Source organism: Macrotis lagotis, chromosome X, assembly GCF_037893015.1.
Source record: "Macrotis lagotis isolate mMagLag1 chromosome X, bilby.v1.9.chrom.fasta, whole genome shotgun sequence".
Classification (NCBI taxonomy): domain Eukaryota; kingdom Metazoa; phylum Chordata; class Mammalia; order Peramelemorphia; family Peramelidae; genus Macrotis; species Macrotis lagotis.
The window spans coordinates 646823280-646848386 of record NC_133666.1 but is presented as its reverse complement, the minus strand read 5'-3'; the positions used below and the strand labels follow the sequence as shown (position 1 = coordinate 646848386).

General features: G+C 40.2%; 1 protein-coding gene across 6 annotated transcripts in view; it reads right to left on the bottom strand.

Annotated features, from left to right (window-relative positions):
* Positions 1-25107, bottom strand: part of JSRP1 (junctional sarcoplasmic reticulum protein 1) — a 105992-nt gene that overhangs the window by 42581 nt on the left and 38304 nt on the right. The window contains exons 3-4 of one of the 6 annotated variants that reach the window (XM_074204643.1): positions 22361-22422; positions 19434-19615 (exon numbers count right to left, since the gene is read on the bottom strand). The exons of 2 other annotated variants lie outside the window; for them this stretch is intronic. The gene's annotated coding sequence lies outside the window, so the exon portion shown is untranslated. Of the gene's footprint in view, positions 1-912; positions 958-19433; positions 19616-22360; positions 22423-25107 lie in introns of all 6 variants that reach the window. 3 more of the 6 variants (XM_074204640.1, XM_074204639.1, XM_074204644.1) reach the window with 3 other exon arrangements.

The following is a 25107-nucleotide window of genomic DNA, read 5'->3' as shown; positions in this document are numbered from 1 at the left end:
ATGACTCATCTGTGTCCATATAGTTAGAAAGAATACCATGAATTATTTTTCTTTCAAGGGCTGTAATTTCATTTGTGGGAAAACTAATCACAATTCTTTCATCCTTAAGAATCTAAAACCAAAACTATGCTGCAGTTATTGTGCTAAAAAGCCTTGCTTTCTACTCAGGCAGGCTTAACTTGGACAACAGATTGTAAGTGAAACCCACTAGACTGGTGCTTCATTGGCAGAATCTTTGAGAACCCAAGGTTACCACCATGTTACCATGGGGTGTCAGAGGAAGATTTATGAAATAAAAATAAAAATGGAATACAAATCTACTAAATGCTGCCCTTCTAGCTATAGTCAGTCTAACAGAGTAGTATAAAAGTGGAATGGATTGTCTCAAAAGATTGAGAATTACTCTAGCACTGGGGGTATATTGATAGACAGACAATAAAAGACCACCTCCTGAAGGATTGTAAGTGAAACTCCCGCTTCAGACAGGAACTAGAACAAATGACCAGTTTGGTATTGAAAGACTGGTATTGAAGGTATTAGGAACGACCCTGACTTACAGAAAATATGAAGTAGAGGCTATATAGAAAAAACAGCAGCAAGGTGGCACAGTGGCTAGAACGCTGATCCTGGAGTCATAAGGATCTGAGTTCAAATGCAACCTCAGACACGTAAAATTACCTGTCTGTGTGACCTTGGGCAAGTCACTTAACACCACTGCCTTGCAAAAAAAAAGAAAAAGAAAAAGCAACCTTATATAACGTATTCATACCTGAATATTCATTATTATTTTAGCTTAGAGTTGGTTCTCAATTAAAAAAAAAAAAGATTCACCCAGGCCATATAATCATTTTATAATCATGAAAAAAAACAACTGGTCTTGGAGACCAAACATTGATTTTAGTCTTAACTTACCAGCTATCCAAGTCAATTCTACTCTCTAGTCCTCAAGTTCCCCAACTGTAAAATATAGAGAAAAATATTTGCTTACTGAGCTTAGAGGATCATAAAATTTAAAGCTAGAAGAGACCTTAGAGATCATCCAGCTCAACCTGCTCATATTACAGTTGAAGAAATTGAGGCTTCAAGAGAATAAATGACTTGAATATTCATTATTATTTTAGCTTAGAATCAATGGTTCTCAATTTTTAAAAAAGGTTCAAAGGCTCCCCACTCCTGACTAGTTAACCCCCCCACCCTACTCCCAGTCCATACAGTCATTTTATAGTAATGAAAAAACAATTGGTCTCAGAGACCAAACATTGATTCTAGTCTTAACTCATTTACTAGCTAAGTCATTTCTGCTCTATAGCTTTAGGTTCCCCAACTGTAAATTGAGGCAATAATATTTGCTTACTGAGTTTAGAGGATCATAAAATTTAAAGCTAGAAGAGACCTTAGAGTTCATACAGTTCATCCTGCTCATATTACAGTTGAAAAAACTGAGGCTTCAAGAGAAGAAATGACTTGCCTATGCCCCATATATAATAAGAATAATGGAGTCTGTATTCAAACCACACTCTCTGGACTCCCCATCCAGTGCACCTTCCTTCTAAACTGTCTGCAAGGATTGTTAAGGAACTCCAGCAATGAAAGGTATTATTACCTTGACTTCCAAGATCCCTTCTGACTATAGGATTCTGTGATTTTACCATTATTGCCTAGAAGAATTAATAAAATTCCCCAAACAATCTATTCCCGGGGTTGGATTGACTTTAAACTTTTTTAAAAGAAAAAAAAGTTGAGGAAAACAACATAGGGAGAAGAGCCCTAGATTTCAAGTCATAGAACTTGTGTTCGAATTCTAATTCTACTAGCTTCTAACTAGTATCGGGCATATCCCTTTGCTTTTCTGGGACTTGGTTTTCCAATCTAAAATGCTCTCAATTGTTCTCTAAAGTTATTTCTTCTTTCTTCTGGGGTCCCTTCATGACATTCTATGATCTCACATGGGGATAATAACTATCTCACTGGATAGTGTACAAAACAATTATAGTTTATTAAGAGATTTAAGTTCTTTGAATGAAAACTGCCATATAAAAGTAATGAGTAATCACTGTGTGATGTTTTAGTCTTTATTTGGTTAAGACAGAGACTGAGACCAGCAAGCAGTAAATAAAAGGAAGCCGGCTCATTTTATGGGTTAGTTCAAAGGCAACATCTGCCCACAACATGTCATTGTTCGAAGTGTGTTTTTAGTTGCTTCATCTATTCACTGTGAGGAAGAACACTGATTTATATTTCCAGGTTCTTGTTCACCCCTAACTTCTTTATAAACTTAAATTAATTAAAACTCATGACATTCCCATCAAAGGGGCATTTTTACTATCTCCATTTTACAGGAGGGGAAGTTGAGGCACTCCAAATAGAAGTATGGGTCAGTGACCTGAGCAAGGTATGAACCAGGTAGCCCTTAATCCCAGACTCTTGACTTGGAAAAGCCCTCACCTTTTCCAACTGAACAGATAACAATGTGAGGCAATCCTTCCTTGTGGGAGGAGTCAAGAGATTGGGTTCAAATCCTCACTTGGAACTACCTGGCTGTGAGACCTTAGGCAAATCTATTAATCTCTCTAGGCCTTATTTTTTTCTCTTCCATAAAATGGGGATGCTCATATCTGGAATGCTGACCTGGAGGGTTGTTGTGAGGACCAAGTGAGCATGGAAAGTTCCCGGTAAACTTTGGATTTCACAAATGCAGTTCTTATGATTGCATCATCATCACTATTTTGGGGAAGATTCTACAAAGAGTATTCTCACTGGCTTGCTCAGACCTCACCAGACCTCACACACTTCCCTCCATTCCTATTGTAGTTCCTTTTGTTCACTGGTCTTCATGAGTCCAGACTGTCCTGTACCCAGGTCATCCTCCTTAAGGAAGACTCCATGTTAGGTGGCCCCATGGCTGCCAACATAATCTTCCTAAGACATCACTATCATCACATGAAGTCTTCTGTCATATACCATCAGTGGTTTCTGATTGCCTAAAACCCCTCCTTCAGTAGGAAATCTTTCCCAAAATTGTCCCTCCCCAGGCAGCGCCTTTTATCTGTTGATTGAGTATATTATGTAGCTGTTTGCATGTTGCTACCCCCATTAGACAGTGAGCTCCCCGAGATTGGAGACTATCCTTTGCCTTTCTTTGCATCCCCATTACTTAGCACAGGGCTGCCTGGTGATAGTAGGGACTTTTATCTGCCTCCTGGCTCGTTGTCCAGGCCTCCCACAATCTGGCACCTCTCCATTTGTTTGGCCTTATCTCATTCTACTCCCTTCATTTGCAGCATGTTCTCACCAAGTTGTTTTCCATTTCCTTCCCATTTCCATAATTCATTCATGACAGCCTTTAGACCCGAAATGGACTCTCCTCCCCCCACTCCCCTTTTCCTCTGTCTCCATTTGCTGAAGACTCAACTCCGATGCTTCTGAAACCTTCCTTCACCTCCCAGGTGAAAATGATCTCTCCCTTATTCAATTTTTCAGAGCACTTTGCCTGGATATCTCTTTCCCGCTTATCTCATTCTCCCTATAGCTATCTGTGTGCTCCTTTTCTTTATTAGACCGAAGGCATCTTAAGACCAAGTCCCACCCACTTAGCTATTTTTATATTCCCAGCAACTAACCCAGGGCCCTGCCTAAAACGCAATAGGTATTTAATAAGCATTTGCTGAAATGAACCCAATATTGTCTCCTGTTCTAGATCCCCTAATTAGGAAGGATAGTGATCAGATGGATTTCATTACCTTTTCCTAAAAGACAGAAGGTGGCAACAAAAGACAGAAGCCCAAAGCCAGCAGTGATGACAATTAAGGTTGCAATGGAGGAGTAAATTCAGCTGAGCTGGAGAATACTGTGGGCTCAGAGAACAGAGAAGCATCTGACCAATCAGCTAGCCTGGCTGAGATGTTGTGCCCACTGAGGCAGGCATGAGGAGAGCTTCCTGTGGATCAGACCCCACTGGATCGACTCAGCTCAGCAATGAAAAACTCCTGTGTACACTAAGATCATCTGAGCTCATCTGAGAATTTTTTTTTTTTTAGGTTTTTGCAAGGCAAATGGGGTTAAGCGGCTTGCCCAAGGCCGCACAGCCAGGCAATTATTAAGTGTCTGAGACCGGATTCGAACCCAGGTACTCCTGACTCCAGGGCCGGTGCTTTATCCACTGAGCCACCTAGCCACCCCCGTCATCTGAGAATTTTTATGGAAAATTCTTGAGTCATAAAAAGGATATGAAAGTCTAAAGTTTTATAATTATAAGTTACCTTGGCTACAGTATATGTGGTCCCTCCATGGACCCTTTACTAGGATGGGATTTAAGTGTGTGCCCATTCTCCCTATCGACTATGGCTACATTGATGGGACAGTTTATGGGCAAATTATGGATTTGCTTTGCATTTTTGGCAGATGTTATGGTTAAGAGTAATTGAGTATTAGTGGCTGATTTGTCCAACAGAAATACAGTGGTGGAGTTACCAAGTTATGCTGTTGGTGGAAAGTCACCCTCAAGGATTACCTTTATTAGTTAAGAGCAGTAGGCTCCTCTGGGGAAGTGACTGTCTTTAGCAAAGAGAGTACAGGTGAGAGAACTAGTTAACTAGGTCAGTAATACATCCAGGCTGTAGTAATAAGAACTGAGGTTTTCATGGTCCTTTAAGGTTTGAAAAGCAACTCAACATATGGTATCTCACTTGGTCTTTATAATAATCCTGTGAGATAGATGCTCCTTTTGATCATTTTACATATAAGAAATGACAGGCTTTAAAAAAAATTAAGTGAGGGGTGGCTAGGTGGCTCAGTGGATAAAGCACCGGCCCTGGAGTCAGGAGTACCTGGGTTCGAATCCGGTCTCAGACACTTAATAATTGCCTGGCTGTGCGGCCTTGGGCAAGCCGCTTAACCCCATTTGCCTTGCAAAAACCTAAAAAAAAAAAAAAATTAAGTGATTTGGCATCATAGGACCAATAATTCATGTGTGAGATGAAATTCAAACTTAGATCTCTCCTGACTTCAAACCCAGTTTTTTCCTATTACACCATGTTGCTCAAGAAATAGAAGATCCAAAGCAGGGGTGATGAGTAGGAAAAGCAATAACTGTTGTCTTCAAATACTTGAAGGGTAAGAGAAGCTTTGTGGAATGGAGAATTCTAGAATTATAAGTCATGACATGGTTCAAATTCTGCTTCAGATACTTAACTGGGTGACCCTAGGCAAGTCACTAACTTCCTCATCAAATGCGGATAATAATAGCTTAATTCACAGGGTTGCTTGAGGATTCAATGAGATAATATATGTAAATTTTATTTTTCTAATTACATGCAAAGGTAGTTTACAACATTCATCATTTGCAAGTTTATAAGTTCCACAATTTTTCTACCACCCACCTTCCCTCCCCCACTTCCCATGGCAGCAAACAATCTGGTAAAAGCTGTACATGTACAATCGTGTTTTAGATAGTAATTATGTAACGCACTTTATAAACTGCAAAGCACTATATAAATGATGGGCATTTATTTATTTCTAATCTAAGTGAGGTATTAGGGTACAAACATGTTCTATTTGATCTCAGAGGGAGAATTAGGACTAATGGGTGGAACTTTATTGAGAAACAAATTCATGGATGGAAAGTTTGCAACTTAGAAAGTTCTTACATTGAGCTGAAATACTATTTCAGATCCCTGGAACTTCCATATATGAGCCATATATGGACTTAGTTACAGCTTTGCAAGGAGACTTTCAAGAATAACAACCATTTGAATTTATAAGTTCTAATCTATTTCTTAAATCTGTTTAATCTTCATATTTCTTAGAACCACAGAGCTGGGAGGGATCTTAGAGGATAGAATCTTGTTTAATCCTCTAGCCTTTACGTTGGGCTCCTATAAAACATCCTTGGAAAATAGTGGCATTAGACTCTCAATGAGGTAGTAAGGTGGCAAAGTTTCAGGTGGTGGTGAGCTTTCCATCCATGAGGTTATTCAAGTAGAAACTGGATGATCACTTATTGCGATATTGTACAGAGGATTTGTGTGTTGTTATTGGGTTAGAAAAGATAGCCTTTAAAAGCTCACCAGACTGTGTGTGCTCAGTCATTTTCATTTCCAAATTCAGTCATTTTAAATTCTATCCACATCAGAAGTGAGAATGAAGACAAAGAATGGAAGCTGAGTGAGGGTAGAGACTGTCTTATTCTAACCTCTGGAGCCCTTATACGGAGCACAGGGACTTTCTAAGTACCGATGGATGACTAGATTCTAGCTGTATAGCAGCAAAAGCATCAGACTGGAGTCAGACCTGGTTTTCATTCCTGCCTTTGCTACTTATCATTGGTCTGACATTGACAACTCATTTCCCTTCTATAGGTCTAATTTATTCATTCAGAAAACCAGGGATTTGTACCAGATGTTTTCTACAGTCCCTTCTGACACAAAATTCCATGATCCTACAGATATAAAACAGAATCTATTCCAGACATCATCTCTGTTTAAGATGATGATTTCTTGGCAACATATTTACTTTCCTAAAATTATGTTTCTATCAAAGCTAATATTACAAGTGAGTGTGACTCTTCTAGCCAGTACACTACACAAGAGAAAGCCTGGAACCCCTGACAAAGTTTGGGACATCCCCACATGGCTAACTGCAACCCTGCTCTCTCTAGGTACTCCTTTCTGACCAATCTTTTCCCATCTCCTGTAATGCTTCCTCCTACCTCCTATTCTATGAAATTTATGAGTAGGAGTGAATGTCCCCCCAACCCTGTCTGAGCACTTTTCTTGTCTCTCTGTCTACACTCTTCCCTTGGTGATCTCATTCACTCCCACAGGTTCAATTATTATGCCTATGCAAATGATTCAGATCTCAAGAGATACCTAGCCCAGATTTCTACCTAACTCTAATTCTTCATCTCTAATAGTACTGGTCAGGGATATAATAAACAGCATCACTGTCAGTACCAGAAAATGAATGTATGTTATTCTCTGGATTTGGTCCCTCCTCCATATAGCCAGCATGCTACCAAGGAAAGTACCTGAGCTTTAGAGCTGGGTGGTGGTGGTGGGGGGCATGGGCTGTTGGAGTAGGGTTGGGGGTCCCACTTCTTCTATTTACAACTTCTATGTGTGTTCTTCTAGATAATGAGGGAGTTGGGTTGATAGCCTCTAAGTTCCCTTACAGCTATTAATTTATGAACTTATTTTAACAGGGATTTGAGAACTAACTGACATCCTGGGTTTTGTGGTTCATGGGTTCAAGTCAGGAATTCCTTTGAAAATCTGGTGAAACTTTTTTCAGAATGATTTGTTTTAAGTTTATAATTGAAGGAAATGTTAAATTTTAGTTAGAGGTTAGTGAAAGTCCAAGTTCATGGACTCCTGCAATCCAGCCAAGGTCCCCTGGGAGGTCCTGGACCCCAGAATAAGAAGCCCTCTTCAAGTCCTGAGAGGGGTCTTTGAGCTGAAAGGTGGACAGAAGTCCCACCATGAGTTCTTAAAGGGACACACTTAATCTACTAAGGGAGAAGGAAACAGAAGCAGAAAATCAAGTTCCTTCTACAGCAGTGCCACAATTTCTCCCTCACCACCAACCTCACATCCACTGAGTTGCCAAGTTTCGATTCCATTCCTAGCCCCCAAGGGCAGGGCAGCCCTCTCTAGGCTATTGTAGCAGCTTCCTAACTGCTCCAGTCAATCTCTCCTTTCTTAGAATCAGTAATCACAGGATGATAAAGCACAGGGTCTGACACTTAGTAGGAACTTAATCTATGTTTCTTGACTGGTTGACTGACCAACCCAGAACCCTGGACACAGAAGGGATTTCAGAGACTACCTGAACAAGTGTCTTCTTCTAAAAGTACTGATCCATCCTTTGCTTGAAAGTCTCTAGTGAGAAGGAGGGACTCACTGTCATCTAATCATAGAACCCAATACAGGAAATATCTGGTTCCATTTGACACAGCTCCAGGCCTATGTATAAACCACGAGGTCAATTCAAAATCACGAATTCCAGCTGCAGGCCATTCAAAGCCAGAGGTGAAGAGCACCTGAGAGGGAACCTGAGATCGTGGTGCTTAGACATGAAGAGGAAGGCCTCCTAAGAGACAAGATGGGGGCCGAGGGAAGAATGGAGTGGAAGTCCCACTCCTCTTCTTCTAATGACCTCGTGGATTTCAAAAGTTCAATATCTGGAATGTTCACTGTGTGTCCAGTGATCCATTGGAGCTGGTGCCAGTGTCCCTGGAGCAGCAAGAGCTAAAGGCAGTTGCCAAAGACACCGAGGAGAGACAGTTTAGGGGGCCCTACAAGGGCACTAATTGTAGGAACCCCTTGGAGACCTACCCCTAAGGGAGAACTTCCACTAGGGGAAAGAGGCCAACCAGTAACTAGGAGACCTAGAATTAAACGTGATCCTAATCTCCCCAGGGACCTTAAGTATTTAGGGACTCTACCTTCATGAGGGTAAGGGGTAAGTCCTGTAATAGCTAACAATGCTAAACTTGCTTGGTTATTGTTGTTTGGTATTTAGTCAATTAGTGGTGTCTGACCCTTCAGCACCCCATTTAGGTTCTTTTTTTTTGGCAAAACCACTTCGATCTTCTGACATCGCCTTCTCCAGCTTATTTGACAGGTGAGGAAATCGAGGCAAACAGGTTAAAATGACTTGCCCAGGATCACTCAGCTGGATTTGAACTCAGGTCCTCCTGACTCCAGTGGTCACCTAGTTGCCCAGTTTGTTTATTGCCCTTCCCAAAAGCTAATTAAGTCTGACTGATAGCCAATAGAGTACAATAAGTGTTAGTGATAGAAAGCCCAGCCCCTTGGGAACCCTGTGCAGAGAAGTGTTTCAGCTATCCTCTAGGAATTCAATTTAACAATATGAGTTGGAGGTAGGCATTAGCCCTGAAAAGGGTGCTACAGGTCACTGCCCATTCCTGGAATGCATCCCCTTTTTCTTTTTCTTTTCTTTCTTTCTTTTTTTTTTTAGTATTCGCTTACATATATTTTTTACACCTAACAGTATTTTATTTTTTCCCAATTACACATAAAGATAGTTTTTAAAATCTTGTTTTCATAAGATACCGAGTTTCAAATTTTTCTCCTTCCTTCTTTTCCCTCCCCCCTCCCCAAGTCAGCAAGCACTTTGATATAGGTTATACATATAAATCATGTGAAACAAATTTCCACATTAGTCAAGTTTTGAAAGAAGAATAAAAACAAAAAGGGAAAAATAATGAGAAAGAAAAAACAAGCAAAAAAGGTGAAAATAGTATGCTTTGATCTACATTCAGACTCCTTAGTTCTTTCTCTGGATATGGATAGCATTTCCATCATGAGTCTTTGGGAATTGTCTTGTGTTACTGATTATCTGAAGAACCAATCTATCTTAGTTGATCAAAACACAGTGTTACTGTTCCTGTGTACAATGTTCTGCTTACTCCATACAATCATGTAAGTATTTCCAGTTTTTTTTGAAATCTGCCTGCTCATCCTTTTTTATAGAACAACAGATTCCACTACACTCATATACCACAACTTGTTCAGCCATTCCCTAGTTAATGGGCATTCATTCATTCAATTTCCAATTCTTTGCCATTAAATGTGTAAAATATGATCTCTTTAGGAAACAAACCTAATAGTGTCATTGCTAGATCAAAAAGCATGCACTTTTTTATTGCCTTTTGGCTACAAATTCCAAATTCTATATTGCTCTCCAGAATGACTGATTACTTCACAACTCTACCAATAATGTCTTAGTGTTCTAATTTTCCCCACATCTTCTCCAACATTGATTAAAATGATAGAAAAAAATAAAAATGATTCAATCTGCTAGAGGCTTAATATCTGGAAAAACTTTATTGTCGTCCAGTCTTTTTTCAGTCAAATCTGATTTATTTATGCTTCTCGTGACCCTTTGTGGGGCAAAAGATTGGAGAGGTTTGTCATTTTTTCCTCCAGCTCATTTGACAGATGAGGAATTTGAAGGAAAAAAGAAGGTAAAGTGACTTGCCCAGGATCACACAGTTAGGACTGAGGACCGATTTGAATTCAATTTAGCACTCTATCCATTTTGCCATCCAGCTGCCCTTCCCAACACTTAGAACTGGTTGGATGATTCTTGTCCTTCATTGTCAAAGACCAAAATGACATTACTATGTTTGAGACAAATGACAGTGTGTCTGACTGTGGCTGATCAGACCAATATGAGCTGAGAATGCTCTACCACAAGTTGGACACAGAGAGTTCATGTGAACACCTAGGGTGGATACTCTAAATTTACAGATGTCACATTTCCTTTGAGCTGCTTCCATTCTGCCTTCCTCTTAGAATGCAGCCCCCTCACTGATGAGGGCACACCATGCTGAGCCATCCTGTCCAAGCTGTACAATCAATTCTGAAGTTCTTCAATGAAACCTTCAGGGTATCCCTGTATCACTTCTTCTGACCCCTTTGTGAGCACTTGCTCTGTTTGAATTCAACATAAAATAGGTTTTTAGCAAGCATATGTCTGACATGCTAACAATGTGCCCAGCCCATCGTAGTTGCGCTCTCTGTAATAATGTTGGAATGTTAGGCAGTTTAGCTTGAGAAAGGACCTCAGTGTCTGGGATCTTCTCCTGCCAGGTGATCTTCAGAATCTTTCTAAGACAATTTAAATGGAAGCAATTCAGTTTCCTGACATGGCACAGGCAGACTGTCCAGGTTTCACAGGCTTATAGCAATGAGGTCAGCATGATTCTATAGACCTTCAGTTTGGTAGTTAGTGTCAATCTCATTGTCAATGTGTACCTCCTTGGAAAGGACACTGCCAAGGTAAGTGAACTTGTCCATAGTACTCAAAACTTCTCCATTTACTATAATCAATGGTTCCACATATGGATGGTGTGGTGCTGGCTGATGGAGCACCTGGGTTTTCTTGGTGTTAATTGTTAGACCAAAATTAACACAAACAGCAGAGAACTGATCCATATTTTGTTGCATCTCAGCTTCAGAGGTTGCATTGAGTGCACAATTATCTGCAAACAGAAGATCATGCACCAACACTCCCTCCACTTTGGTCTTGGCTTGTAGCCTTTTAAAGTTGAAGAATTTGTCATTAGTGACCTTGTGGCCATATTCATCATTGAAGGCGTTTGATAACATGGCTGGAAACATCATGCTAAAAAGTATGGGAGCAAGGACACATTCTTTCTTCACTCCACTGGTGACTGGGAAATCTTGAGAGCATCGTCCACTATCCAGAATTCAGGCAAGCACACCGTCATAAGACTGACTACAATACTGATGAACTTCTCCAGGAAACCAAATTTTGACATAATTTTCCATAAATCCTCTTGATTGATAGTATCAAAGGTCTTGTTCAGATCTACAAATGTTATACAGACTTCTGTACACTTATGGCTACTTAAAAGAGAATGGGCTTCCTCAGGACAATGATGGATTTCACCTGGCCTCAATTAAATTAATGATAACTTTTGTTTTTAAATCATAGTCAATTTCCAATAAACCCACCTCCTCCCAATCTTCCTTGATAACAAGAAAGAATTAAACAGATCCAACTGGCAGAGTGAATTTATCTCATAGTGTATTGTGTCAATCTGTACTGGAGCCCACCTCCTTTCTCTGAGCAGAGGGAAATGTGTTTTATCATTAATCCTCAAGAACAAAGATATCCAAACATACTTCTGGGGCAAACTGCCTGAGGCCCTAACCAGATAAAAAATATAATTAGGAAATATCTAACAAAATAAATAAAAATACAATAAGACAGATAACATTACATTTTAAAATTAAGTCAATATGTGACTTACTGGGATCCTTACCTACAGTTTAATGCTTCCCCCCCCCCCCCCCCCCCCCCCCCCCCCCCGCTCCCCTTCCCTTGGGAGTTTGATACCACTGGCTTCCAAGACCTATCCTAATGTGAAGTATTATTAGAGTTGTAAAGCTAAAGAGAGTCTCTAATTCTCTTGCTAGGTCTGCGTGCTTGCTCTAATTTAAGCTCCTTGAATCTGAGGAGAGAGTCACCTAGGGCTTACTTCCTCTAAGCTTCAATTTCCCTATCTGTAAACTCAGGAACTTTGGACTAGGGCAGGGTTGAACCATTTTCATGTGCCATGGACCCCTTTGGTGATGCCAACATAGACCATCAGAATCAGTTTTAAATGGATAAAAAGAATAAATACATAAATTACAAAAGAAATCAATTATAACATTCATTTATCTGTATGTATACAACAAATATGTGTGTATATGTACATATAATCTTATAACCTTTCCTACCTAATTTTAATTTGCTTTCCAGAATGGTTAAGCCAATTCAAAAATGCACTAATAGGACTAATATGCCAGGCTTTAGTTTCTCCAATATCTGCCATTTTTCTCGATTTTGCCAGGCCAATGGGTGTGTACATACACAAATGTATTAATAAAAGCAAATTCAGGGAACCTAGATTAAGACTCAACCAATCTTAGATCCCTTTCAATACTAACATTTTCTATTATAAGGCTTCTTCTAGCACTAACATTCCATTTTCTATGGTTACTTCCAGTTCTAATGTGCTATATGCGGCTACCAAAAAAACATCAAAAAATCTGCTCTGCCTATTTCCCAGGCCTTTTCTGGCTGTTGTGGGGAAGAGGAATTTATTCCCACTTCCCCTCAAGCTGATTCAGTGGTTCAACACCTCAAGTTTGAAGAGCTGGCCTCTTCCAGGGTCTTAGTACAGGAAGTAGGAGGAAAGTAAGCAGGTAAAGAAGCTAGAGATCAGAACTTCCTTTCTCTTTCTAAGAGAAAGCCAAGGAGAAGGACAGGAGGGAGAAGGAAAACTGTTCCAGATGACATACTGTATACAGGCCTGCATTTTCTTATTGCAGATTTTAGAATGACCTTTGGGAATGAATTTCTGAAGGCTGGCAAGCATGAGACAGCCTATCTTTTTCTTGAGAAAAAGCAAACAAACCATTCCTTATTCTATATCTGAAATGATTAGTTTTAAATCAAGGATAAATAAGAGAAAGGAAAGGAAAGTGGGGTTCATCAGGTCATTGTTAATAAAGTGAAAAATGAGAACAAGGAGAACATTTGTAGTGAATCATAAAGCAGGAGAAAGAAAAGTGGAGCTTCAGTAAAGAGGCTTGAGTTTGAATCTTGCCCTGGAATCAACTTATGTGACTAAGCAAGCTAACTCCTCCACCCTACACCCCCAGCCTGTGTTTCATTTTCTATTTATAAAAAGGAGGAAGTGGATCAGATGATTACTAAAGTCTTTTCTTGCTCTGATATTCTAAGATTCTGATATTCTATATTTTTAAGGCATCTCCTAGTTCAAACATTCTCTGTTCTAAGGGCCCTTTACAGAGTAAAAGGCCTTGATCTCTTTTTACCCTGCCCACTTAAGAATAATTTGTTAGAAATAAATTCTTGTTGTTCTTCTGTCATTTCTGAAGAGGACTGGTGACTTCATGGGTGGTGTCTTGACTTGCTTGTAAACTGGATTGAAGTGAAGCAGTTGTCAGCTTCACTCTCTCTTGCAGAGTTGTCAAAGTACGGGTACAGGAACAAAGGTGGAGGAGCAGTCCTGAGAGGGGCTTAGCAAGCCCTCATATGGGGGGTCCTGACCCTTCTTGAACACCCATATACTCCAAAATGTATGGTCATTTGTGTTAGACTCTGGCAAACAGATTAAATGACTTCCCTGGATCACACAGCTAGGAAGTGTCCAAGACCAACTTTGAACTTAGACCTTAGGTCAAAAGAAGTGATACCGACACCGGTATCTTAGGTCCAGTACTCTATCCATCGAACCACCTAGTTGCTTCATTTGGTAAAAATACTTCTTGACTGAATAAATCAACCAAAACCAGTATAAAAGGGGTGGCTAGGTGGCATAACGGATAAAGCACCAGCCTTGTAGTCAGGAGTACCTGGGTTCAAATCCGGTCTCAGACACTTAATAATTACCTAGCTGTGTGGCCTTGGGCAAGCCACTTAATCCCATTGCCTTGCCAAAAAAAAAACCCTAAAAATAAAAACCAGTATAAAGAAGGCCTTCATACCTCCTTGAATAAATCAAAGCTATTGTGTGAGACTTGATCCACTGTAAAGAATTTGCATTAAAGGAAGGAGCTACCTTGGATCCAAGGAGAGATTTTGAGGGTCTACAAAATGAGAATTTGGAGCAAGCAAGGTCTTCTAGCACAATCTGAAGAGCAAAAGAAGGTTGGAACTGTGATAGAAAAGGGGGATATCAAGGAAAATTTCTGTTGTTATCTGTTGAAGATTCAGGCTGGACAAAATTCTGAGAAAAGATCTTTTCTCCTACTTCTACCCATAGATACTATTATAAAAATTATATTATAAAATCAACTCAAACATTTCCAGAAAACTTCAACCATGAAAAGGCCAGGGCTTAACTATATATCTATATCTATATCTATATCTATAGAATAGAATAGAAACTCATAATTTTTCATTTAAAATTCTAAACTGAAAAGAAGAAATCATGTAGATCTTAGGGAACACTATATTGTCCTTTGTGCTTTAAACAAACCAATTATTGTAATGTGATGTTATATTTTGATTAGAATTCTGAAGTCTTTCAGTTTCATTTCCTTTTCATTACTCTGGTTGAGTAATGAGTAAATGATTTTTCAAGTACTTCTCTCTTTGTTCTGTATCAGTTATCACCATCCACAAGTTTCTCTGAATTCTTCATATTGGCCATTTCTTCTTTAAATTCACAGCCCTCAAAGAACTGGAAATTGAATGAATGTCAATCAGTTGGGGAATGGCTTAATAAACTGTGGTATATGTATGTGATGGAACACTATTGTTCTATTGGAAACCAGGAGGGATGGGAATTCAGGGAAGCCTGGAGGGATTTGCATGAACTGATGCTGAGTGAGATGAGCAGAACCAGAAGAACACTGTACACCCTAACAGCAACATGGGGGTGATGATCAACCTTGATGGACTTGCTCATTCCATCAGTGCAACAATCAGGGACAACTTTGGGCTGTCTGCAATGGAGAATACCATCTGTATCCAGAGAAAGAACTGTGGAATTTGAACAAAGACCAAAGACTATTAAAGGTAATAGTAAAATAAGTGAAAAAAAAAAAAACAACCAAAAACCCATTATCTTATTGTGTAATCTTGCTATCTCTTATACTTTATTTTTCTTCCTTAAGCATATGATTTCTCTGTCATCACATTCAACTGAGATCAATGTATACCATGGAAACAATGTAAAGATGAACAGACTGCCTTCTGTGGCGGGGGGAAAGCAAGATTAGGGGAAAAATTATAAAATTCAAAATAAATAATTTTAAAAAATTCACAGGCCTCAATTTGTTTGTCCATTTTCCTCATCAGTGAAGACCGACTATCCTTATATCTTTGCAAAAAGTGTTGCTAAAATAGTTCTCCATCATGGGGCCTTTCCCTTTGTCTTTGATCTTCATATATGTATATGCATTGTAGTAGTATCTTGGATAGGTTACAGTACTGTAACTTTTCCAATACAATTTTAATTTACTTTCCAGAATAGTTGAGCCAATGTACAGATGCATTAATAGGTCATTAATAGGTCAGTCTTTAGCCTCTCCAACTTTGGTCATTTTCATCTTTTGTCAAGGCTGATGGGTATGAGGTGAAGCTTTAGTTAGCTTAATTAGTTTTCTTATTATTAGTGACAAGGCATTTTTCCTATTCCTTAATTCTTATAAGTCAATACCTTCCATTTTTTCCCCTCATTTTTCTTCTCATTTGCAGTAAAAGGTGCTATGGTTTCTCTACCCCATTTCTACTCTATCTTATTGGTAGAAAACAAGCAAAAAAAAAAAAAAAAAACACATACCCCAGAATAAAATCAGTCTGGCACAGTGAAAAGAGCACAAGATTTGGAAGTCAGAGAGGAAAGGCTAGGGCAGTGGTTCAAGAGAGCCGGGCACTCAGGAGAGGCCAACAAAAGGAGGCAAAAGACGTCTCTGCTCTCAAGGAGCTAGCCCATGTCTACAAACAAGCTGTGTAGGGACCATAGGGAAGATACCAGCATTAAGAGGAATCCAGAAAGACAATGAGATTTTAGGTGAGAAAGGAGGAAGCAGAGGTGAAAAGGGAGAGCAGTCCAGGCCTGGGAGACAGCCAGAGAAAACACCCTGAGATGAGGGATGGAGTATCTATCTGTCTGTGAAAGTGCAAGAAAGTCAGAGTCACTGAATTGAAGAGTATATGGTGGGGAATAAAGTATAAGGAAATTAGAAATGTGGCAGGGCGAGTCCCCAAGCTGATATAATCCCAGGTACCCTTCTCTCCTCTTCACCAGGATTGTAGGTTAAAACCTCTACCAAGTCATGAAAGCTGTGAGTACAGTAGATTCTCCACCCAACCCCAGGTCCAAGTAGTCACTTGAACCCATCACATCATCTCCTGTGTCTCAGGAAGGATAAGGCAAATGGAGGGCATCGCTGCCCCATTCATCTCCCCCAGTTCTTGGGAATGCCTTGCCAGAAGGGGTTGGGAGCTTATGGCCATGGAATCCTGGTGACCACCACACCACACAGTGGTCAGCTTCAGGATTCCATAACTCTTCTTGGGGGAATGGCAGTGCCAGGTGACTGATGCCAAAGGACTTGCTCATAAATCCACTGCTGGTGGAAGAAGACAAAGATGGTGGGCCACTGGTCTTGGCTCAGGTGGAAAGCACTAAGTTCGAGAAGAAGGGAAGAGAAAATATCTACCTCAATTTCCCTAGTAAACTTCACTGGTGGAAGGAATGCTGATTAATGTTCTTCAGAGAAAGAGAGGGGGGGGGTGGGGTGGGGTGGGGCAGAGAGACAGAGAGAGAGAACAGTTATTAAACACACTATATGCCATGAAAAGTTGATGGATGTAGGATCTTGGAATGGTCAGACCCTGCCTGCATCACCTTTCAGGCCCCTTCTCACAATTAGGAGCCAATTCTCTTTAAATTGAGACCTGCCTGAGGTAGAAACCTAATTGTTCTAGCCTAATTTCAGTCTTCTCATAGGTACTTTCTTGAAAACAGTCACTGAAATGCAATCCCTTCTGCAGTCCAAAGCCCTGACCCTCTCTCCTCAACCAAGGTAGATAAATACTCTGACCTGTTCACTTCTAAATTACCTCTAACTACTGTATACACACCCTTTCATTTGGGCATATTATTTTATTCTAAGGGCCTACATTATAAAAATTACATTTCCTAAATCTTTTATTTCCTTAATATAATCTTATTCCTACCAAATTTTACTAAATAGAACTAATTTAGTAAACTAACTGAAAAGAAGATCAATTTAGATTGGTCTTGATGAGATTAATCAGAAGATACATTATAAAATATTTCTTTAAGAAATGCAGATAGGACTTTCAAGTAATAATTATATCAAACCTAGAAGTGCTGCTTAGTAGCAGTTCTCACTCTCCTTAATTTAATGAACAATAAAGCATGACTAGAACCTCCTAAATGAGATTCCAGAATCACTCAAAAAAGTTCAGTTCAATCATCCATAAAGAGCAAACTAAATTGATGAATAATACCTATTGTGCTGATGGTGACAATGGGATACAGCTTGGCAAGCTAGCCCAGCAGCACACCTAACTTGGACAGACATTGCAAAAGGAAAGGGAACTGGTCCAGGATTCACCAGGAGGAAGCCAGCAGGCTGGACTGCATTTGAGAAATTATGGGGCACTTTCAACCCTAGGCTTCTCCCTGAAACACCCTCCCCACCCCACTTTTTTTTTAAGTCTTGAGATTTGTTAAGAATTTAATGGATACAAGGGAAAGATAATTCATTGATTACCACATACTATGCTATATCTCCTGGATTGTTTGTCTTTCATTCTCCAAGAGGACTATGACAACAAGAAGGTGATACCATGACATGCAAATGAATTGGATTCAAGTGAGGGAAGAGCTGTATAAAGTCACCAGACTCACTCACTCCTCTGAAGCCCTCAGCACCATAGTAGAGAAAGTGCTGAGCCAGAAGTCAGAAAGATTCATCTTCTTAAGTTTAAATTTGACTTCAGATATTTCCTTGCTGTGTGACCCTGGGTAAGTCACTCCACTCTGACTCAGTTTCCTTATTGGTAAAGAGTTGAAGAGGAAATGCAAACCACTCTAGTATCTTTGCCAAGAAAACCCCAAAATGGGTGATGAAGAGTTGGACATGACGGAAAACAACTGAATATGCCACATCTGTAAACTAATTATATATATATACTTAATAATGTTGATGGTTTTCAATTTGTTCTGTTTTAAAAAATGTTTTATGATTAACTTTTATTTTTATATCACATTCATTTCTATGATATTGATCCATCTTCTCTCTTCGACTCAGTCATCTTTAGTAACAAAGAAAAATGAAGGAAAAAAATAAACAAAAAAAAAGCTAACCAATATATTGGCCACCTGCTAGTATATTTAGTATTCCATAATCAATAGACCACCTCTGCAAAGGAATTGCTTTCTCATCTCTTTTTCAGGATCAAACTACAAGTATTTGTTTTTGATTTCTTGTTCTATTTATATGCCTTAATAATTCATATGTCTTCCCATGCTCCCTGTATTCTTCATAGTCACTGTTTTTCATAGCATAGTAACACATTCCATTCCATTCATGTACCAAAAATTATTTAGACATTCCAAAATCAATGGCATCAAATTTGTTTCCAGTTCTCTGCCACTGTAAATATTTTGTGATATGTGGGACCTTTTCTTTGAACTCAATGAAGCATATGGCATAAGTAAAGTGGCATTTCCAGGTCAAAGAGTACAGATAGCATAATTCCAGGTCACTTTCCAGAATGGCTGCAACAATTCAAGTCCCACCATGTTAATGAGCCTGTCTTTCTAAAAACCTCTAGTACTGAGTATTCCCAATTTTTGTCACTCCACCTCTCTCAGTTACTTCACCTGAGCCTATACCCTCATAGGTATCCCCTTTCCCTTCCAGCTGAGGGCAAGCCTATAGGAATCGTGATAACCTACCTGAACTCATTCCTCAATGATTAACAAACTCCTACTTTGTCATTTAACCCCGTTGCCTTGCAACCGCCCCACCCCCCGTCAAAAAAATGAAATGGAGCCTCTATCCTATTCTCAACCTAAAAACCCTCCCACCCCCACATCATAAGAATGTTTCAGAAGCAGCTATGAGCCATGAGAAGACATGAGACAATTCAGAGTTTTCCCCTTAACTGTATCAGTACAGCTAATTTTCCATGGAAATGTAATTGAAGCTCCTGATTCCCATCATTAAAATATTTCCCTTGAGCACTTGATGCTAATTTAGAATGTACATAAGCAGACTCTATGCCAAAACCAGTTTAATCTTGCTAAGGATTAATTTTGCTCAGGTTGGGAAGGAAGGTGGGGGCAGGGTGAGGGTGGAGGTGGGGTAATTGAGGGCACCAACCTTGCATCACATGGGCCTGGCCGGAGTTCCTTTGGTCCTGCACGTAGAATATGTCTGAAACTGATGTCTGACTCACACACCCTCATCCAGTCAAAACACAATTCTGGCAAAGAGTCAAAAATGCCCAGGCAGAGTTTTTTTCTTTACATGGTTCAAAAAAAGAGGCTGTTTTCTTAATGGAGCTGTAACAATAAAAATAATTCAATGACTGGATTTACATTCCCTTTGTTTTCCAAAGACTGATGAAATTACACCACATTTAGGCTTCAGAAGACTTGAGTTAGAATTCCATCTTCAATACCTGCTAGCAGCTGTTTGGTCTCACACAAGTCACTTCCCATTTTATTTTTTATATTTTTTAGGTTTTTGCAAGGCAGTGGGGTTAAGTGGCTTGCCCAAGGCCACACAGGTAATTATTAAGTGTCTGAGGCTGGATTTGAATTCAGGTCCTCCTGACTCCAGGGCTGGAGCTCTATCCACTGTGCCACCTAACCGCCCCTCACTTCCCATTTTAATAAGAATTTAGAATAAGTGCCAGGCAATGTGTTAGGTTCTGGAGATAAAAAGACAAAAAGGCAGACCTTGTCCTCAAGAGCTTATATTTTCCTGGAAAAAGAGAGATATGCAAATACAAAAACTTAAAAAGTAATTTTGGGGGGTTGGAGGAAAGAGTGTATTTTAGGTATTGGGGACAGCCTGTGCAAAGGCACAGTGACAGGAGTTGTATCTTGTCATGATATATGGTGTATGATGTGGACATGATGTTGCACATCATTATGTGCAACCAGCCTGAAAGAATAAATTGGGGTCAGATTGATTAGGGATTCAACAACTGAGGAATTTGTATTGTAACTTGCCAGAGGCGAGAGGAAGCCACTGGAGTTTACTGAGCAGGTGAGTGACATGGACAACCCTGTGCTTTAGGAAGACCAGCTTTGTAGTGATGTAGAAGACAGAGAGGAAGGACTCCTGAAGCAAGGAGATCAGGTAGGAAGCTATGGCACTAGTTCAGAGGAGAGGGGAAGTAGAAGAGGTAGATGCTATTCTATATTAGTTGATGATAAAGAGAGGAGGATGGTGGTATACAGGAAAATATGCCAGATTGGAGTATTTGAGTAACTTCAAGGAAAATCCAATCACCTCTCTGATCTCAGTTTCCTCATCAATAAAAAGAGGGGCCCCTCCAAGAGAGTCCCCACAATGCTATGATATTATGAGCTTCTTCTACTTCTTAATATTTGATCCTGCTATAGAGGTGATGACCCTGTGATTCTCCAGGGTTTTTTCCAAGGTGCATAAACTGGGGCAAGATTTCTCTTCCTCAGCAACTCCCAAAGATTATCTCCTAAGAATCAGAAGCAGTCATGCAATCAGAGAAAACTCAGACCCAGAGAGATGCAGGAATTTAAGGGTTGTCAGTGTAACACCCAGAATTGAATCCATGTCCTCTGACTCCAAGTTTGCTGCTCTTTCCAGTTACCATACTGTATTAGGCATCCCCAGGGGAAGGACCCGTGTCAAGGTGGCAGCTAGTCATAATAGATAGAATATAGGACCTCTGCACTCAGGAAGCCCTGTGTTCAAATTTGGCCTTAGACACTTCCTAGCTGTATGACTCTGGGCACATCATGGAATCTCTTTGCTTCAGTTTCCTCATCTGAAAAATGAGGATAATAATAGCATCTACCCCCTAAGGATAAAAGGAGATCATCTGTAAAATGCTTTCCAGATCTTAATACTCTCTATAAGCAGCCTGCAAGTCCCTGAAGCTAAGAGGAGCAGAAGGAGTGAAACATGTGGAGCACTGTGAAAAGTGCTTACATTCAAATGTAAGGGCTTATAGTATTGTTTATTGTTATTCTGGTAGTTCCCTGGCTTCCACCTCAGCCTGATCTCATTTTCCCTTTGAAACTAGCCAGCTCTCCCCAGATGGAAGAGCCAGTGAGTCCTAAACAACTGTTCTATCTTTGGGGATCAGCCTCCTGGTCCTTTGGACTCTTCTTCCTTCCCTCCTTCCTCACTCAGAGATTCCTTAGGGGTCAGGATCTCAACTCCCTCAACCCATTAACAAGCTTTTCTTTCAAAAAAAAAAAAAAGGATAGAATTCAAACCATTTTAAGTGTCTGGGGAAGAATGATTTGCATTTTCCCTATGGCCTGTTGGTTCAGGAAAGATGCTCCAATGGTGGGATTTCAGGCATTAACCTAGTCGGTTAATGGGGGAGGATTTAGGAATCTAATGAGCCCCCCCGCCCACAATGTCAATCTAAGGTGGCAATTCTGTCTCACATGAAAACAATGTTTAGAGAGATCAATATCAAAAACATCCTGTGTGACTAAGCACAGTTTGAGTTTCAGTTTCTTTCTCTGTAAAATGAGAATATTGATTTTTCCCCTTGATTTATTTTCTTTTCTTTTTTGTAAATAATATTTTATTTTTTTCCAATTACATGTAATGATACTTTTCAATATTTAAGATTTTGAGTTTCAAATTTTTTTCTCCCTCCTTCCCATCTCTTCTCCACAAGATGGCAAGCAATCTGATATAGGCTATACATGTAAAATCATGTAACATATTTCCCCATTAGTCATGTTGTGAAAGAAAAAATAGAGCAAAAGGGAAATGTCACATAAAAAGGTAAAAAATTTTACTTGATCTACATTCAGACTCCATAGTTCTCTCTCTGGATGTGGATAGCATTTTCCATCAGAAGTCTTTTAGGATTGTCTTGGATCATTTTACTGCTGAGAAGAAATAAGTCTACCATAGCTGACCTTCCAACAATGTTTCTATTACTGTATACAAGGTTCTCCTGATTCTGTTCACTTCACTCTACATCAGTTCATGTAAGTCTTTTCAGGTTTTTCTGTAATCTGTCCACTCATCACTTCTTATAAGTACAATAGTCTTCCATTACATTTACATACCACAAGTTGTTCAGCCATTCCCCAGTTGATGGACATCCCCTCAATTTCCGGAGTACTGATTTCTAATGTAGGAACCAAGAGAAATGCTAGGTAGACTAGAAGGTCACATACCTTAGTTAACAAGTCACTCCTCCAAGATATCTCAATTACTGAGACACTCCCTTCTCATTCTACCTTGCATAATCAAAGCCCAGCTAAAGTGCCATCTTCTACCCGAGGCCTCTTCTCATTTTCCCAGTTATTAGAGTTCCCTTCCTCTAGAATACTAGAAACCTAATATTATTTTTCATTTGCTTCTTCAGGTACTCACAACATCCCCCAGTGGAATGGAAGCTCCCGGAGGACAGATGATTCATTCATTTTAAGTCTCTTTATCCCAACAGTTGACAGAGTACCTTGCAGGGAGTGGATACCAAGTAAATATTTGTTGAATTAAGTTGAACTCAGGTGAATTCCCTCCTCTCTACATCTTAATAATGGGCTTCCCCTTTAGTTCATTACATTGCATCTGAAAGTTCTGGGATTTGGCAGACTAGGTTGAATCTTATCTTGCCAGGGTTTAGTCTCAGAACTAAGACTGAAGGCTCCTTTGAGAAGGGTCTACCTTTGATAATTCTCAGAGCCTGGGATACTGTGAGATGCAGTGATCACCCAAAGTTCTATGGGAGGAAGGGGGGGAGGGGGGCTCAAGAGAGGAGTGGGAGGAGACCTGCACCCAGTAAGAGATTGTATTTCACAGGTTCAGAACTGGCTATGGCTATACTAAAAAGGAGTTGAGGGTCAGCCAGAGCTCATACCCCTCAGTCCTGCCCCTCATAGATCCCACTTTTCTGAGTCTGTTTTCTTTTCTGAAAAAGATCATCATATCAGAGGTCTCATAGCTGGAAGGGTCCTTGGAGATTCTATACTCTCTTTTATAGATGAGGAACTAAGGCCCAGAGAGGGGCAGGGCCTTCTTCAAGACTATGCAGCTAATGAGCCTCAGAGCTGGCACTCACACCAACTCCTTGGACTCCCAAGCCAGGGCTCTTTCCTCTGTCTCTCTGAGCTTCTAGGGCAGATACTGTTGCTACTATTCACCCTTTAATGGGCATGCCTCACCTCTTCAACTATGTTAGGCACATTTTGTTTACTGCTGTATCCGTCTTGGAAGAGAACACAGGGATTGATGCCACTCACTGATTGATTCTAAAATTAAGTGCACTGATGACATGGCTACACTAATGAATTTAAAGCTTTCCTTTCAAGCTGCTGTCTCCATGACAATGATTTGCTCACAACTTACTGCTAGGGAGATAAACCCCACTGAGCTAGAATTGATAACTTTTACTTTTGGACACACTGGACACAGAAGACAAATTCTATCAGGAAGATAAAGTCAAACTGCTCATGGTGAGAGGGATTCTGAGAGGCAGGAGGCTTACTGGAGTGCCCCCTGCAAGCAGAATGGTCAACTTGCCCAACTCTTTAGATGCAAAAGGAGACAAAGAACTGGACTAGGAAGTCAACCAGGGGTCCTATGGCTACCTCTGCCAACGGAAGGCAGATGGTCAGATAGATTCCCATCCTGAGCTTTTCCCCTTCTACATCTTTGATAAGGCTGTGCTACACTCTGGAACAACCTGCCCCATACTGATACGGAGCTCATCCATCCTAGAAAGGGCTGCTTGAAAACCACCACCTCTATGATGCCTTCTCAGATTACTCCCCAGGTCCTCAGATGGAAAGGATCTCTACTTCATGTGATTTCTTTTTTTCTTTTCTTTTCAGCAAGGCAATCTGGGTTAAGTGAATTGTCCAGGGTCACACAGCTAGTTAGTGTCAAGTATCTTAGATCAGATTTGAACCTGGATCCTACTACTTCCAGGGCCTACATCTACTGTTCCACCTAAATGCTCTGTGGAGCACAGTGATGGATATGTACGGGAAACATCTAATCCATGACTAAATGAATGTTAATTCTGAGCAAGTGGATCAGGGAATAACCTATAGTTTGCTGAATAACCAAGAAAATGATAAATTAAAGAATCCCTTTGAAGATTCATTCTAGGGCTAACATCCCTGTGTCTTTCTTAACTCTGAAGCCATTCCTCCCAAGCAAGATGGGAGGGATTGATACCCTTGCCTCTAATAAATACCCTTTCTTTTTCCCACAGTTACATATACTAGTTATAGATAGGGCAGAAGCCCAGAATTTATCAGTTTGAACTGAGAAAGCCAGAGGGAGCTCCAAATAACTGTTTTCTCTTTGAGAATCTCAGGTTCCCTAATCTTTGATTCTTCTTCCTACCCTCCTCCCTCACTGATGGAAGACCCCTTTGAGTTTGTGATCTCAACCCTATTCCTATAATCAAGCTTGTATCAAGAAAGGATCTGCTCAAAACAGTTTAATAGTGCTTAGTGATGAACTGTCTGTGTCCCATTGGTGCGGGAAAGCTGTTCTGATGGTGGGTTTTCAGGCATCACCAGTGGGGTATGATTTAGGAGTGCAATGAGTCACAGTCAAAGAGAACCACAGACAATGGGCTTCTGTGGACTATGCTCTCTGTCCACCTGAGGACAGTGTTTAGAGAGACCTTCCAAAGGCAAAGAGCTTTCTGGTGCTCTGATCAGCTCCAAATCATCTGTTGAAGTGAGACTGGTATGTATGTAGGAGATGGCTTGGCTAAAGCTCTCGCTGTTTAAAAAAAGAAGGGACCCGGGGAGCATACTGTGACACTCTCAGAAGCCACAGAGGAACTAGACAA